Source organism: Tiliqua scincoides, chromosome 4, assembly GCF_035046505.1.
Source record: "Tiliqua scincoides isolate rTilSci1 chromosome 4, rTilSci1.hap2, whole genome shotgun sequence".
Lineage (NCBI taxonomy): Eukaryota > Metazoa > Chordata > Lepidosauria > Squamata > Scincidae > Tiliqua > Tiliqua scincoides.
Genome location: NC_089824.1, coordinates 46,862,290 through 46,879,466, shown reverse-complemented (window position 1 = coordinate 46,879,466; position 17,177 = coordinate 46,862,290). Strand labels below are relative to the sequence as shown.

General features: G+C 44.9%; 1 protein-coding gene and 1 pseudogene across 1 annotated transcript in view; one reads left to right on the top strand and one right to left on the bottom strand.

The window, feature by feature from the left end:
* Positions 1-17,177, bottom strand: part of ST18 (ST18 C2H2C-type zinc finger transcription factor) — a 155,884-nt gene that overhangs the window by 69,520 nt on the left and 69,187 nt on the right. The window lies entirely within an intron of this gene.
* On the top strand, positions 10,770-10,889 carry LOC136650834 (5S ribosomal RNA; annotated as a pseudogene).

Below are 17,177 nucleotides of genomic sequence, written 5' to 3'. Positions count from 1 at the left end.
AAAGGGCTATGTGGTGAGTTCCATGCACATAGTGTAACATCTGAGGCCCCGTCATAAACTTTCCTTCCTGAGAGAACTGGACTACTCAATTTGACACTGGATAGTTCTCTCTCAGACTAACTAAAATCTCCTTTACATTCTGACCAGAGAGTTTCTTCACTGTCACAAATCCCAACAGACTATATCTCCTTCAAGGCTGGGATAATATTTTGAGGGATTGCTAAGGAGTAGAGTTGTGCCACTCTGCCCAAAACTATCCTGATTTCTCCCGCAATGGTTCACTTAGGGCCATTTTTACACTGCTACTGGGCTCCACCTCACCTTTTGATACCATTTGTCCCTCACTTCTTAAGGCTTGGCATTCTTGTGATATCACCAAGCCTTGCATTAGAAGCATCCGGTTTTTAAGTGGATCTAACCTGGCAAACCTACTTGCTTACACCTGTTCTTTCTGGGTATGGGGGCCTTCTAATCTTACCGAGCACTTACTCCTATTAGACCAGGGGTGTCAAACATAAGGCCCAGGGGTCGGATGCGGCCCATGGAAGCTTTTTAACTGGCCGTCAGGCTCTCAGTTGCTGAGCAGTGCTGAGGTGTTACTTCTATAAGGGCAGCCCACATGAAAATTGGGCTCTCCCATATCTTGAAATATGATCAAGATTTGTGTATTTTCTCTTCTGTCATTTGCAGCTAATGAGTTCCTATGTGAGAAAAAGTGCTTATTTTTGGTTATGACCTGTTTAATCACATCACTTCCTGCCTAATGACATCACTTCCGGCCCTCAGCATGCACCATGAATGCTGTTTGGCCCTTGGTATGAAATGAGTTTGACATCCCTGTATTAGACAAATCATGTTACTTAAGCTCTCCTTTATCTGCTCAATGCTCTCCTGACCTCCACATTCTCACAGTGCTGGTACTTGGCAATTTATGGAAGGAGAATTTTCTTTTTGAGGTTACCCAGCTTTCCCCAGCAGGACCTTTCACTTAGGTACTCTTTCACTAAATCAGGCATCTTAGGTTGCAATCCTAGACTCGTTTTCCTAGGAACAAGTCTCACTGAACACAGTGGGGCTTAGTTCTGAGTAGACATGCATATGATTGTGCTGTAAATCCCATTGAACTCAGTTGTCATACTTCTGAGTAGACATGCATAGGATCATGCTGCTAGATTGCTTGAGCTTTTTCTCCAGCAACTTCCATAGCTTTTCAATTGCCTTGTCATCATCTCCAACTTTTGGGTGAGCAATGACATTTTTATGATCTGACCTTTTTCCTCAAAAACAAATGCTTCTCTCTTAGAGTTAGAGACTCTTAGATAGAGTTTGGTCCTAACCCTTTATGTCAGTGCTTTCCAGCATTGGCATAGCGGTGCCAATGGGACATGTGCTACATCCTGCAGTTGAGTGTCACTCATGGAGGCCTCCTCAAAGTAAGGGAATGTTTGTTCCATTACCTCAGAGCTGCATTGCCCTTATGTCCAGCACTAACATAAGGGGTTAGGATTGCTCCCTTTGTCTATCAAAAAGACTTCAGCCCCTCTAGATTGTAAAGTGCATCTCACTTTAGTATCAAGATCATACCTTCATGCCTCCAGCTCCCAGACAGTTTGAACAGGATGGCATCTTGATGAATAACATCATGAACCAGAGGTGGATGGGAACCAAAACTCCTCCACGCAGGACCAGCACAGCCATGACGCTGACTGAAGCAGTTGCTTTGAGCAATGGGTTGGAGGCAGTGGCGGCAGCCTCCAGTTGGGTGTCCTGCATTCCAAGTCTTCCTCTTCCCCCTCCTGGCCCACCACCCACCCAGTCATTACAATCAGTGCTCCAATCCTCTTCTCATTTGCAAGAATATGAGAGAGGAAGATTGAGGAAGTGGGCACCCATCTCTTTCTCTAGCACTCACAAGCAACCTCAGGGACAGCATGGCAGGAAAAAGCAGCAAGGCACTCTGTTGACCCTATTCCAATCACTCCCATTCCATGAGCAATCAAAACAGGATCACTTTGCAAGAAGTGCAAGAAGAAAGAAAGAAAGAAAGAAAGAAAGAAAGAAAGAAAGAAAGAAAGAAAGGAAGGAAGGAAGGAAGGAAGGAAGGAAGAAAGGAAGAAAGGAAGAAAGGAAGGAAAGGGATGCCTCCGCCTCCTTAACTGTACATGCCACCTTCTGCTTGCTTTCCACCCAGCTATGTTGAAACAAACAAGTTGGGCAGAGCATGGGAGCGCTCTCTTTTCCTTGCCTGCCCAGCTGCTTCTTTTAACAAGGGGGCAGCAGAGTCAGCAGCAGTAGTGGTTGCTAATGCATGTGTGAGCAAAGAAGGGGGGATTCATGCTAGAAGATGTGGTGACTCTGTGCAAACCAAGCAGTGAATCTGCTTGGATTGCCCCTGTCTTCATGTAACAAAATATATAAGCATTTAAACTGAGAATTTCAAGAAGAAAGGATTATCTCATCTACACTTCCCCAGAAATAGGAAAATTCCCCTAGAGGCTTTCAAGATACTTTAGGGTACTTGAAGGTGAACAGACAGCTATTAACTAGGCAGAGTAGAAAGCAGGGAGCTCCAGGTTTTGTTGCCTCGGTGACAGGCAATCCATACACAAGCCCAAAATAGAAGAACTACCTGTAGCTTTGCTGGCTTTCTTTCAAAGTAGAGTTTTGGCACTATAAAATGGTTGTAGCCATACCATTATGAAAGAATCTACCCTACAGCCTCCCTCCCACATAGAATATGCCTCTCTAAAACATGCTGAAAATGTGAAATGAATAGACTTCAGAAGTAATCTCCAAGACAGCACAAAGAGTTGCCACTGGTCATCAGGAAAACCCCCATGTCATGCCCACACCCTGTTGTACTCATTGAAAGGGATACTTTAAACCAAAGTTACTCAAACTGTGAGTCAAGACCCACTGGGTGGGTGGTGGGCCAATTTCAGGTGGGGCACATAGGATCCAGTTCAGCCATAACTGAAAAAAAGTTGAAAAAATAGCGTATGGAGCTGCTGGGCGGGGGTGGGGGGGTCCTGGTAGGAAAGAGGCATGATGTTATGCCCTGAATAGGAGGGAAGATGGGACACTGGAAAGGGGGGAGGGTTGTGTGGTTGGAGAAGGATCCAAGTCTATGTTCTTCTTTAACTTCTGAACTGGAATGTTTGAATTTCAAGTTATGCACAATAACAGCATGAGTGCTCTGCGTAACGGGACCTTTGGCTGATCACAGCTTAGGTTTGAAGCCTAAACTGATGATATCCCTTCTGGCCATGACATCACTTCCATATTAGTGACATTACTGCCAGTGGGTGACAACAGATTGTCATTCTAAAAAGTGGGTCCCAGTGCTAAATAGAGAACCACTGTTAAAACTGTGGCCTACAAGTGCACTTCTCATGTGAGCAATCTCACTGAAGCATCAAGCACATTAAATTGTTTCAGCATGAATTTTGAGTTCCTATCATTTGCTCTACCTCCAATCACACTGAGGGATGATATTTTAAAATATTAGATGCATATTAAAATCAATAATCTATGGCTCCTTGAACTGTTTTCATATGCTTGATCTGTTTTCACAAGCAATACCTCCATCAGTTTTAAATAGGGCTGCAAAATTCAATCAGTTGGATTAACTGATTTAAATTATTTTGATCAACGAAAAGGTGTTTCTAATTAATCTAGCAGAGGACTTTAATTTTTTTTTTTTAAATGTGTTTCAAGTACTTATAAATGTTATAGATGGCAAACATCATTTTTAAAAAGTCATGGGGGAAACTTCTGCCTGGAAAAGAACACTTTATTGCCTGTTATCATCTCCCTTTTTCCCCATAAAAGGTTTTATTTCTTGGGGAAGACGCAGGGACTGGCAGAGATGGCAGGAGAAGAGCAGAGCCAGCAATCCTGGGGGAAGGGGAAGCTGGCAATGAAAGAGGAATGCTGGGAAACTGGACTTTTGAACACACACAAAAAACACCTTGAACACTCAAAAAGTCTCAAAAGTGTTCTGCATCCCCTTGACTTAAGAATGGCTCCCTCTCTTGAGACTTTTTGGCGAGGCCTGAAGACCCTTCTGTTTAAACAAGCCTTCTGAGTTCTCCGCCTTTTTAACATCTTTTCAACATCTTTTAATATTTTTTATAGGCCTGATTCTTTTACGATTTGCTGCTCTATGCTCTTTTTACCTGACTGCTTTTTATCTGACTGCTGTTTTTATGATATAATATGCTTTTATCTGTTTTAAATTATGTTTTTAATTTGTTTTAACCTGTTGTAAGCCGCCTTGAGTTCCTTCGGGGAGAAAGGTGGGGTAAAAATAAAGTTATTATTATTATTATTATTATTATTATTATTATTATTATTATCCCTAGGTTCTATATGTTCAGTCCTATATCATATGATCAGTCCTATATCACACCACCCTTGACTCAAACCCAGATAAAGATGTCTTTACTATCCAGGTGCAAGGACATATATGTGCAAACACTGCTGATTTCACCAATAGCTGCACATGCTCAGAAATTAACATGAGAGTAACATTTGACAATATCAATATTTTTGGATTTGCTGTTTCCAGTCATGTAGAGTTAATAGAACCAGTCTGCAAAAAAAATTCTTCCTCAAGTCTCATAATGATTAAATTCTGGTCAGGCGTTGCCCCCTCCAATCAGAGGAATTTTGTTTTGGTGAATTACAGAATGAAGATCAGATACTAGAAAGAGGGATAGAAAGGACAGACAAAAAGGTTTCTAATCTAGAAAATCAAGGCTCTTTCCATACCAATGCCAATTAAAGTTCTGAGGAGGAGTTTAGTTTAATCTGCATTGGCGTGACGTCAGATGATGAAAGGTATACCTATAAAGGTTTGGATGGCAATGAAGATAAAAGGAGAATGAGGAGTCACAAACACTAAAATGGGGCAAAATAGCATGAAGGTTATTAAAGTGTGCAAATATACAAATGAAAGGCTTGGTAACAGAGAAAGTGGAAGAGTGCTGGGAGGAAGAAATACGTAATTTAGAAGAAAATAGATTATGATGTAACTAGAATCAGGTTGGAATTTCAACATCAAAGGAGAGTTCCTTTACAAAAAATAAGATGGGGAGCAGAAGGGGAGGGAAAGAGGATTTATTTGTCCTCCTCCGAGGAGGCTGGGGATGACTGGGTAATGCTGTTGAGTCACTATGCTTTGAGGCTGGAGATGTTTCAGACAGTAAACTAACATTATAGGGCCACCTGAACCAAAAGGAACGGTTGGACTGTGAAATGACTGCAGAAATAAAAAGAAGCATGTTAAAAGACCAGAATGATAGGAAGTTGGTAATAACCCGGGAGAAGGCTTGCAGCTATAATGAAATCCATGCCTGCTCTGAGCTCATTGTAAAACATGAGGAAAAAATACCTTTGGACAAACATCAGGCATGCTCACTGACTCTGCAGAGAAGTCTAGAGTGCATAAAGAGCCATGTTGCTGCTCTTTTTTAAACACACCACATTTTAATATTGCAATGGCTATTCTTAAATCATGTCTACAGCAGTCTTCTCATACCCTATATGTGAAGTGTGTCTTGCCCAAAGCCAAACATTGGTAATGTCCTGGGATACATTTGCTTCAGCCAAGAGGACAGTAATGACCACTTTTACTGGCTTTCCTTCTCTGCTCTAATATTTGCCATGAAAATGGAAACACACACCCAGAGAGAGAGAGAGAGAGAGAGAGAGAGAGAGAGAGAGAGAGAGCCTTAAATTACTAAAACGCTAATGAAGATTCCTGAAACATATTTTGCAATTTTGTAACAGTTTTGCACTGTGATAGGCTACTTGGTTTCAATCTAACTTCTGAAGTATTAATCTCTTGGCTTAGCAATGCAAGTTAGCTAAGCAAAGAAAATTCCTCATTCAGTTAACTCTCCCACGTGCTTGCACTAATGTGCCAATGTTGAAACTAAAAAAATACCAGTCCTAGGTAAAGGATTCTGGTGTAGATTGCAAATTGGGCTGCCAGTTTGCCCCTAAATAACCATGTTTTTCCAGCTTTTTTCCTCAGGTTGGAAGGTGGAAAAGAGATGTTATATCATTGAGGGCACAATGTCTACTAACCAGGTCTACTCAGAAGTAAGTCCTATTTTGTTCAATGGGGCTTACTCTCAGGAAAGTGTGATTAGGATTGCAGCTTTATGGGCTTTGGCCTTTAACACTTGCATCTGCCCTAGTACCTTTTGAGTGTATTCCCATTAGTAAAGTTATCAGAGACATAGGCCTTGTTTTTAGGTGTAGTTAATGAAGGAGGGATCAAAAAGATGGAGACATAAACAAGAGAGGATTTTAAAAGACGACCAATCTATAAAGTTTATTGCAGTGATGGTTTACATTTATAACATGTTTAATTAATGAAGGTGAAAATGGTTGACATACAGGATATAGTAATAAGGATAGGTGAATTTCAACATAAATTCTTTATAGTGCTGTGGGTGGTATATAATGCAGATTAGCCTTATAGTAAGCATGCATACCTTGGACTGGTAAGTGTTAGTATAAAATACCTGTAAAAGTCACTTCCTGAAGAAAGCCACTTCACCATATGGATTTCTGCCTAAACATGTCCCACGTGGCAACTTCAGAGACATGAGAAGCAGTTGTAGAGAGGGATGTCACCAAACCATAATTGCTTGGCTCATAATATGAGTTTGCCCTGTTCAGAATGCTCAATTGCATCACAAAGCAAGCAACATTTTCCCCAAAATTTTCAACTTGATTAATTTTGCGTCTGAGCAGACTTTCTCCCTCACTGGCCCTATTTATGCTGCAATTATAGTACACAACACAGCCCTGGTTATGCTGGAAGTTCTGGAAATGCAATCTCTTTCACATCAACCTCAGGTGCCCTAGAAAGTACAAATCCCAAGGTCCTTTGCACCTGCAACACTTCAGTCCTAGCATGACAGGGAAGGAGGGGGGTTTCACACAGTGACCTCATGTGACACTTTCCTGCCCTCTTGGTTGCCACTGCTGCCAGGTAAATGGGAAGTAAAAGGCTCACAATGAGGTGTTGGGGGCCCACAAGGGAGTTGGGAAGTACTCAGACAACACCAGATTCCCAAACATAATCAACAAAAAATGTTGCTATTGTCAACCAAAAAAAATGAGCTGCTGCCTTCTTTAAAAAAAAAAAAAAAATTAAACACACACAGAGAAAGCTTGGTTTTCCAAGTCCAGTATCAAATTCAGCCTGAGGAAGCTGCCTCATCACTAGTTCTGGTACTTGGCTGATCATTGGGGGTGAGAGTGTAAATGGGATGCGAGTGTAAATAGAAAGCTAGATTCAGGGAGGTGGCAGCAAGATGCAAGTATCTTGTGGTCTTGTGTGTGCTCCCTGAGGTATCTGGTGGGCTGCTGTGAGATAGAGGAAGCTGGACTAGATGGGCCCTGGGCCAGATCCAGCAGGGATCTTCTTATTTTCTTATTATGTGGCCAGAGCCTATATAAGATGAGGTAATCACTGTATACATAGCCTGTCAGATGCTTTAAGTAGCTATCATTTTTAGTGATTTGGTAATAACGGACACAGATCAAAGTAGGCTATATGTACAGCCAAATCTAGTGGTAAGTTTTTCCGGGACTGTACCACTTCAAGTTGCTCATGGGGTGTGTGTGCCACATGTTTGGAAGCTTTCCCAGTTGAAAGCTTTCACTGAGAGCCAAGCTGCAAATTGGAAAAAAAAAACAAATAATGATTGACTGTTCCTTCCTTACATGCTAATTTTGAATATGCAGAGACTGTTCTCCACTTGGCAGCGTTCAAATAACCCCTTCACCTGCAGTCTGAAGAGCCCTCCAGCTGTGAATGCAGGTGGAGGGAAACTTGTCCGGTTCCCCGCCTGCATGACGTGCTATTGGTCTGGGGAGGGTGCAAGCTGGGCGTAGTTTCAAGGCTGGCGCCCTGCTTGCCCAGCCTCTCTGTCCCTCCGCAGCAGTGGAAGGAGCAGCAGGAGCCACAGCACTGAAGCGACGAGGAACTAGCCTGCCAGGCCAGAGGGGCTGGGGAGGGAAATCTGGTGACGGGGTGGGTTGCAGCTTTCCTCTGGAAGCTGCTGCGGAGCTTTGCTGCAGATTCCCCACCGGTGCCCACTGGGCGGCACCCACTTGGCCTTTCTATTCATTTTCTATCCTGGCTGGGCAGCCACCCCTCCCGCCTTTTTCTTTCATCCTTCTCGCCTCATTGCTTATCCCTCCCCCGCCTTCTGGGCAGCCCTCCCCTGCCTTCTCCTCCTCCCCGGTTTCTCTCCCTGGGCGGAGTAGCCAACCAGGAGCTTTCCCCGGGCAGGGTTCCCACCCACGTGGTGTTTCTTTTAGCCCTAGAGCGAGGCTGGTGTAGTGCTTTGGGAGGTGGGCTCAGACCTGGAGGATCCAGGTTCAAATTCCCCCTCAGTCACAGAGCTCAGGAGACCTTGGGCCAGTCACTTTCTCTCAGCCTCACCTACCTCACAGGGTATTTTAAAATCATCTCTGCTTCCTCCTTGTTTTTCCCCCATTCACATGGTGTTCATCTGCTTTCTCCTTGTTTTTCCAGATTGTTCATCTGCTTCCCTGTTTTTCCAGCCGTGACTTTGTTCCCTAGCCCCGTGGTGTTCATCTGCTTCCTCCTTGTTTTTTCAGCTGGTGCAGATTGTTCAGCTGCTTCCTCCTTGTTTTTCCAGCCATGACTTTGCACTGCACTTCTTGTTTACCCCCTCCCTGGCCCCTGCCTGTCTGCTTTCCCCTTGTTTTCCAGCCGGTGCAGATTGTTCCTCTGCTTTCTTGTTTTTCCAGCTTGCAAAGTGCGTTCCTTGTTTACCCCTCCCTGGCCCCCACCCATGTGGTATTCATCTGCCTTGTATTCACCTGCTTCCTCCTTGTTTTTCCAGCCTGATTGTGCACCTATGCCTGTTTATCAAGAAGGTGGTGGAGGTGGGGTGGAAGGAGGCTCCGAGGCTCTGAGCAGGAGGCTCTGAGCAGCGCTCTCATTTCAGTTGGGTCAAAAGGTGGGCTCCCCACCAATCCAGGATTTAATCTGGGCTTAGGCAACTGGTGGTTGTTGTGGGTGGATCCTTAAGCATGCCAAAAAGAGTTCAGAAATCAGAGAGGGGGGCAGCCAGGCCACCCCCCAGTAAGGTGCGCTTGCACCTTCCTCCATCTGATAAGGGGGACAAGGAATCTAACAGGAGCCTCAGGGTAAGGGTGGAATTTTTGGAAAGGGCCCTGGCAGAAAGTTGGGGGGCAGCTGCACAGTCTGCCTGGGGAACCTGTTGCACAGTCATCAGAGGCTCAAGACTCCAGGATTTCAACTCAACGGCAAAATGCAGTGGCACGGATCCCATTAGGTGAGCATGCAAATGCACACAACACAAGGGAGGGCAGTGCCCAGCCACATCAGGGCATGCAAGGCCTGCCTTTAAATGACGTCTAGGATCCATGGAGGAGTCTCCTGGAGCACGGGAGAATACCGCACTCACATCCCAAGGGGTGAGAGGGCATGAGGGACTAGCCACCACCGCAGTAGCTATCACACAACCTGGGCTTATATTGCCACAGGGTGAGGGGGCTCAGGGCTCTGAGGGTTGTGAGGCACAGGAAAATTGACAAAAATTGGTCAAATTGGTTGACTGGCTACCTCATATATGCAGGGGTAATGATAGAACGCCACCCTCAGAAGGCCAGGGGTCTTTTCAGGTACTTGGACATCATCTATAGAGCCTACGTGGGCTTCGGGAACAATGCTTGGGAGTCCTATGACCAGCAGTTCTGCGTTCGGGCAGCACAGGATCCGTTGGCTGGCCACATACCCTGATTGGGTAGCCACCAAGTTTATTGGTGATGGGTCGGACCTGCTTCCGCGCTGCATTTGGAGGCGTACTACAAGCCCGGCTGGAGTTGATAGAGCCAGAAGGAAGGTAAATGCGCACCTGGGGAGGGAAGTGTTGGCAGCCGGCGACCTGGTGCTTCGCCACCCAGATATAGTGAGCTCTCTGCCGCACCTTTACAGGGGAGATGGCGTGCATCTCTCAGAGGTCGGGAACCATATCTTTGTCAGACTTGCAACGGGTCCTGCGAGGACTCTTAGGTGGGACAGGCGGATGCTAAGTGGTAGGCTACCCCCCCCCCCGTGTGGCAGGGTAGTGCGGGAACTGGAGGAGAAATAGGGAATCGGTGTCTACCTTCAGGCAAGCAACAGGCCGGGTTAAGGCCAGTGCTGAGCCCCAAGGCTATCCAGATCGGGGGCAGCCTGGCTTGACCCCAGAATGGAATTGGGATGGTCACCTTCATGGTTCCCGGCTCAGGATGGGCAGAACAATTCAGCTGGCTGGACCCCATTTCCAGGGGTTGGTAATGAAGAACCTGGGGGAGCCTTGGGGGAGCTCAGGTTCTGAGTCAGGGTGGTTCGCCCAAAAGGAGGGCTCAGACAGGAACTGTCTCCTCCTAATTAGGTGCCCGCACTAAAGGGGGGTGGAGTATAGTCAGGACCCATTGCATTGCACCAATCGCTGTGCAGCCTTGTAATGGAATAAATCATGGTCCTGTTTCAACCAAGCCTTTTGTGTCATGCATGTTTGTGGGGGGATACCTGGGCAAGTGATATGGTCCAGGACAGGGAAGATCTGAAGACACTCCCATATTTCTCCCACACTCAAAAACTGTGGTGAAAATTGAGGGGTTCTGGATTTTTGAAGAGTGGTTCAAATATACCAGTTTTTTGGTTGGAGGACTTGGGGGAGGAGTACACTGAATGGGAAAAGCATACATACAGCAACTATTACCCTGCACATGCCCAATCTTGTCTGATCTTGGAAGCTAAGCAGGGTCAGGCCTGGTTAGTACTTGGATGGGAGACCGCTTGGGAATACCAGGTGCTGTAGGCTTATACCATAGTCTTTCGAGACTGAAGGTTGCCAACCAACTTCCTTTACTAAAACTTCATCCAGTGCATCTGAGAGTATGGTCACTGGTGAAAGTCCCATGTTCCTATTGGACACCATCTTCTGTCCTGGATTTGACACTCTCCTATATTGAGCCTGACAGCAGCCGTGTGTTCAGTGGAGACTTGATGATTTCACTGTTGATACTACTAATCTCAGCAGTGTAAGCATTTGGAGTTTTAAACAAGAGGAAGCCCACTGTCCAGGTCTAGTAAGACTCCCAACTCTCCATGAAATGGTTTAACCAATTTTTGTGGTGGGGGAAAATTTTCATTTTCCAAAAATTTTTCCTAAATATGGAAATAGCTCCTGCAAAGTGGAACAAATGGCACAGCACTAGTCCTGGTGAATCTATACCACTTGATTCCCCTAAATATATAAACTGGCTCGTCATGTTAAAAAAAATGGTTCTTATCAGGATAAAATGATACAATACAAATTAAAGGAATATTATGTCTGAACATCTCCAGCCACCTTGTGTGGCTGGAGATGTGAAAATCATTTCAGACCTCAGTGTGTCACAACTAACTATTCCCCATAAGTATGATCAATGTCTATAGAAGTTTATAGTGTATGACCAGATGTCCATCCTAGTACTCCAAGTCTACTGGCATCCTTTATCATAACTGATGATGACATTGGCCTGCTGCCTTACTCCTTCTATCTGGTTGATTGCAGAAGGGCTGATAAGCAGCTGCTACTCCTCACCATAGGATCAGCCTTGTGGAATTCTGTAGGATGCAATACTATCATTTCTCAGTTGTCACAAATACCCGGCAGTTGTGTAATTGTAAAGAAAAGAAAGATTGTACATAAACAAAATATGACTGTACCATGTATGATATAAATTATTATTATTATGTGGGAACTGTCAGAAACTGACATCATCTACTGAAAATAACTTCTTCCCAAGGAAACCTAGCATAAGAACCTGAGCGGAACCTTCCTACTCAGACAGCCCAATCCTATTCAGTGCTGGTGCAGAGGAACAACATGGCCCGTGCCAGATCTAGCACTAAAATTCAGCATGCCGGAGGTCTCCTCAAGGTAAGGGAACATTTGTTCCCTTACTCTGTGTCGAGCCCCAGCCTCCTCTGCTGATGCCAGACCTCTCCTGGACCTGATTCACCCCTGTCCTGCACTCCCCACCTGTTATGCCCTCTCCCTGCCCTCCCTTCATACACCCCCCACCCTCCTGACACACCCCACCCTTGTACCTCCCGGTGCTGAACTTACCTGCCCCAGCAGCCACAGGTCTGGATCTGGCATCAGTGGGACAGCGCACGCCTTCCCACTGCAGGTCCTTATGTATAAGTTGTCCAAAAGTGCTTTGCAGCACTTTTACGACAGCTAGCACTAGTACAGCAGCTGCTGCACCAGCACTAGCGGACCACAGAATTGGGCCATTGGTCTTGAATGACTTTTTAGCAGCATCTTAATGCACAGTACTTGTTTTCACATTTAGCTTAATTGGGAGAATGTACATTCCCAGTTTACCTAATACGTTGGCAACCTTTAGTCTCGAGAGACTATGGTATCGCGCTCTGGATGGTGGTTCTGGCACAGCATCTAGTGTGGCTGAAAAGGCCGATTCGGGAGTGACAATCCCTTCCACACTGGGAGCAAGTGCAGTCTGTCCCTGGTCTGTCTCCCTGGCTATGGGCCTTCCTTCTTTGCCTCTTTGCCTCAGACTGTTGGCCAAGTGTCTCTTCAAACTGGGAAAGGCCATGCTGCACAGCCTGCCTCCAAGCGGGCCACTCAGAGGCCAGGGTTTCCCACCTGTTTTGGTCCACTCCTAAGGCCTTCAGATCCCTCTTGCAGATGTCCTTGTATTGAAGCTGTGGTCTACCTGTAGGGCACTTTCCTTGCACGAGTTCTCCATAGAGGAGATCCTTTGGGATCTGGCCATCATCCATTCTCACAACATGACCGAGCCAACCTAATAATGCTATCTAAAATGTGATATTGTTTTGTAATTTTATTTTGAGATGGCTACCTAGTTTGTTCTGCCTTGGCCTGACACATAGGTTGGCACAAACGAAGCAGCAGATCTCCCTGCACGCAATCATGTATTGTTTCTAAGGAGAAGATAATATTTTCTTTATCAGTATGTGTTCCTAACAGAAGTTATTATCTCTTTAAAGTTTTGGTTGCTGTATGAAGGGCAGGTCACAAAAATGGGTAATAATTAGCAGTTAGAGATGAATGACCCTCCAGGATCATGGGCAACCCAAGTTGATCTGTCATCCCAAAACAGTGGCAAATTCTGCTGCCCAACCTCAAAATGCCACTGCCCATCTTGTCAGCCCACACCAGATCCCACCAGCCTTGACTGCACCATTTTCCTTATCCTTGTGACTGGACTTCAGCTTGTCATGGCTTCCTGTAAAGAGCCAGGAAGATTCTGGGAGTGGGTCCTCTCCACTCTCTGCATCCTCCTCACCCAACTAGTTTACAGAAGTGGAAGGGGGAGGATAGACAGCAGCCTTTTCCCCAAGCCTTTTCTCTGACTGCTTGAGGGCAATATTACAGTGGTAGTGGACATGGAGATAAGAAGGTTGCAAGGCACCACCTCACCAGATTGACACCTCTCCTAACCTGCCACTTGAAGTGACTATGGGCGCAATCCTAACCCCTTATGTCAGTGCTTTCCAGCACTGGCATAGTAGTGCCAATGGGACATGTGCTGCATCGTGCAGTTGGGTGTCACTCACAGAGGCCTCCTCAAAGTAAGGGAATGTTTGTTCCCTTACCTCAGAACTGCATTGCCCTTATGTCAGTGCTGGAAAGTACTGACATAAGGGGTTAGGATTGCACTCTATATCAGCTAAGTTCATGCCTGGGCCAACCCAGGATCAAGTGAGAATGGCTCAGTCACTTATGCCAAGCAATAGCACTGCTCCTCCTATTGGAAAGGGTCTGGCTTATCTTCTGAGCCAATCAGAATGCAGAAGTTGGTTGCAGTGTGGGAGAGGTGAGGAGTGTGCTTAACCCTTTTCCACTTGTAGTTCTTCTGCTCCTGATCCTTCCTGAATGTTTTGCTCTAACATGATTCAATATGTGCTTATACCTGTACAAGCAAACATGCATTTTGAACTCCACAAAGGGAGGAAAAAGCTACTTGGAAACAGTGAGCAGGGAAAGGGGTTAAGTACTATTCCCATTGCTTCTCTGGACTACATTTCTTCCTCCCAAAGCAATTCTGCTTATTTGAAAAACACATCAGGGCACTATTATACACATTCATGTGCAATGGGTCATTAGTCTTAAAGATTTGTAGTTCCATGTTCTGAATGGCAGACATAGGACATTCTTGTTACAAAGTTTTTGACAGCGATGATTGGAAAGTAAGTAAGATAAACCCAAGTCTTTACCATATCTGTGTTTGATAAAAGACTCATTTCCTTCAATTGCCATTCAACCAAAAGCTACATTTCACTAGGATTCTGACAGTGTGTCCTTGAAAGATCCTTGATTCGACCACTTAGAAAACAAGATGTGAAGAACTGAAGTTTTTTTTTTCTCTTGAAGGATTGTTGGCATTTTTTAATCTGCATAATGTGCTTATATACTATTTTGTCTAATGCTTTCAGTGACCCAATAATAACACAAGGACAAATGAAAATTATGCAGCTAGTTTTGTAACCTGGTTTGTGGCCTAGTACAAAGAACTGGGAGGATTAGAAGAATCTCCTGTTCTCTGTTACAGAATGGGAATCACAGTCTACTGAAAATCTATTAGGATGCAGTTTCTGGCCTTGAAATTTCCTGATAAGATATGCAAGGCTGTCACTTTTTCGAACTATGATGTGGGTTGGAAACTCTCTTTTGCATATATCAATAAATATATGCAAAAGAGAATCTCCACTTCAGTATTAACAATATTGGAAGGCAGGTCTCTCAGACTGCACTTGAGTGAACGTCACAGAGTAAAGAGAAAATGTGTTCAAATCCACTGTGGTTAACAAAAACAAAGCAAAGGTAGACACTTGTAACTGTTCACTCTTCCTCACGCGGCACAGGTACTTTAAAAACAACAATAGCAGAGGAGCAGGACCACATAGGGCACAATCCTGAGGGCACCCTTGGTTGGCACAAGTCCCTTGCACTGGTTGAAGAGTGTTGTGAAAGTGCTGTAAAGCACTTTCGAGTCACCTTTGGAGGAGGGAGGCCGGTGCACAGACTTCGGCCCAAGGCTGGCTGAGGTGGTAAGCCTTCACTAACTGAGTCAGGCCGGTGTGGAGGTGTGGTGGGGGTGTGTGTGGGAAGAGGTGTTTTGGGGGGGCAGGTAGTGGGAGGGCCTGTGGATGGGGGGCAGATGAGCAGGGAGCGGGGCCAGAATCTGGTAGCTCCAGGGTTGCTCGGATCTATGCCTCTTTAAGTGGTGCAGATTTGAGTAGCCACATTGGGGCTGCTGCAGCTTTATACCAGGGGTGAGGGGAAGTGATTTTCCCTTGCCCTGGGCTGAACTGCTTTCAGCCCCAACCCTGCTTTGGATCTGCAGGCCGGCAGGCATCCTCATGCCAGTGTAAGATAATATTGGGTTGATTCTCATGGTATACTTTAAGACAAAATAAGTGGCATCTCAGGTGCAGCATTTGACATGCTGTTGACCTAGATTTACTTATTTATTAAACATTTAAAACCCACCTTATTTGTTAAACATTTATACCCCACCTTTCCTTATAAAAATGGGTACCAAGTGGTTTACAATAATCCGTTATCATAAAAGCAAGCGTAAACACAGATAATGAAAAAAATAATACATGAAAGTAGTGAACATCAGATAAAGGCCATACTAAAAATGGAGGATATCCCCTAAAGCCTGGATGAAAAAATAAATAAAAAATAATTTTTTTTAAGGTCTTCAGATGTTGCTTAAGAGTCACAAAACAGGATGTCTGGTATATCTACTGAGAGAGAACATTCTGTATATGTGACATTCTGTATATGTGACATTATCCCCAAAAAGGCTCTGTGTCTAATGACTGACAGCCCAATCCTAATTAAGTCCCTGCATTGCAATGCAACGGCGATGCAGCTGTGCCAGTGTGGCTTCTGTTATATGCTGTGGAAGATTTTTGACTGCTGGAGGCCTCCTTGGGGATATTTGTCCCTTTGCCCCGGGGTAAACTCCAGCAGCCATTTTGGGTCAGCTTGCACCAACTCAATTGCTTGCACAAGTCCACATTGACCCAGGAAGGCGGATCAGACCTGGGAAGAAGGTTAGGGTTTGGCCTTTGCAGCCACTGCTGAACCCACTCTGGGGCTGATCTGCTCTTCTCTCTCCTTGTCGCAGCTCTGTTCCGCCCATCCCTCCCCCATTCCACCCATCTCTTCCACCTTCTCTCCATGCCATTCCACCCCTCTGCACGACCTTACTTGCTCTGGTGGATCTTCAACATCTACCGGCACATGGGAAGTCGCTCTGGCCTCCCTGGCAAGAGCTCATCAGTGTGCATTGGCAGATGCTGCTTTGCGAATGCCATAAAACAGCCACCACAACCGCTAAAGGTAGAACACCAGCATCCTGTTAGAATAATTTCCTGTTACCTTGTTAGAGTATTATACTCATTGTTACTGCACTTGTGCCTTCTATTCCTGAAGATCCAGCAAACATTTTAAAAAGCACCAAAAGCTACTTATATTTGCAGATTCACCATGTCAAGAAAATATGCACTGGCAAAGGCAGTGAGCAGATTGAACCATGGCTGTCATTCGATTAAGAGGCACTGCCTACCCACTCTCTGTTACTTGCTGCTCTCAATGCTTAATGACACTTAGATAAATGTAAAATTGTCTCATTTGATCCCAATGCCATTCATCAAGATGGCAGACATGGGAAAAAATAAGCACAGCATAATGCTGTGTTTCTCACAAAATGAGAAATGGCAACATTAAGAAACAAGTTGAAGAACATTTTGATCTCCCAGGATACACTACATTTGACCTAAATAGTCATCTTTTTACAATGAAGGAATGTCAAGGGAAGACCCCAGCATCCAATGGCTGAACTAGAATTTGTCAAGAGATTTGACTCTAACTGTTTTAGCTTGAACCAAGAAGGGATTTTTTATCTCACAGCATAGTTAAGTAACTTTGTTCAACCAGAAAGACTGTATTATCACTGTCATTGCTGATCGAAAGCATTGTCCTTATTACCTGCATTTTGCTTCACATGAGAACAGTCACCTGTTTTATCTCTTGAATTTCATGACCATTTGGGCTCAT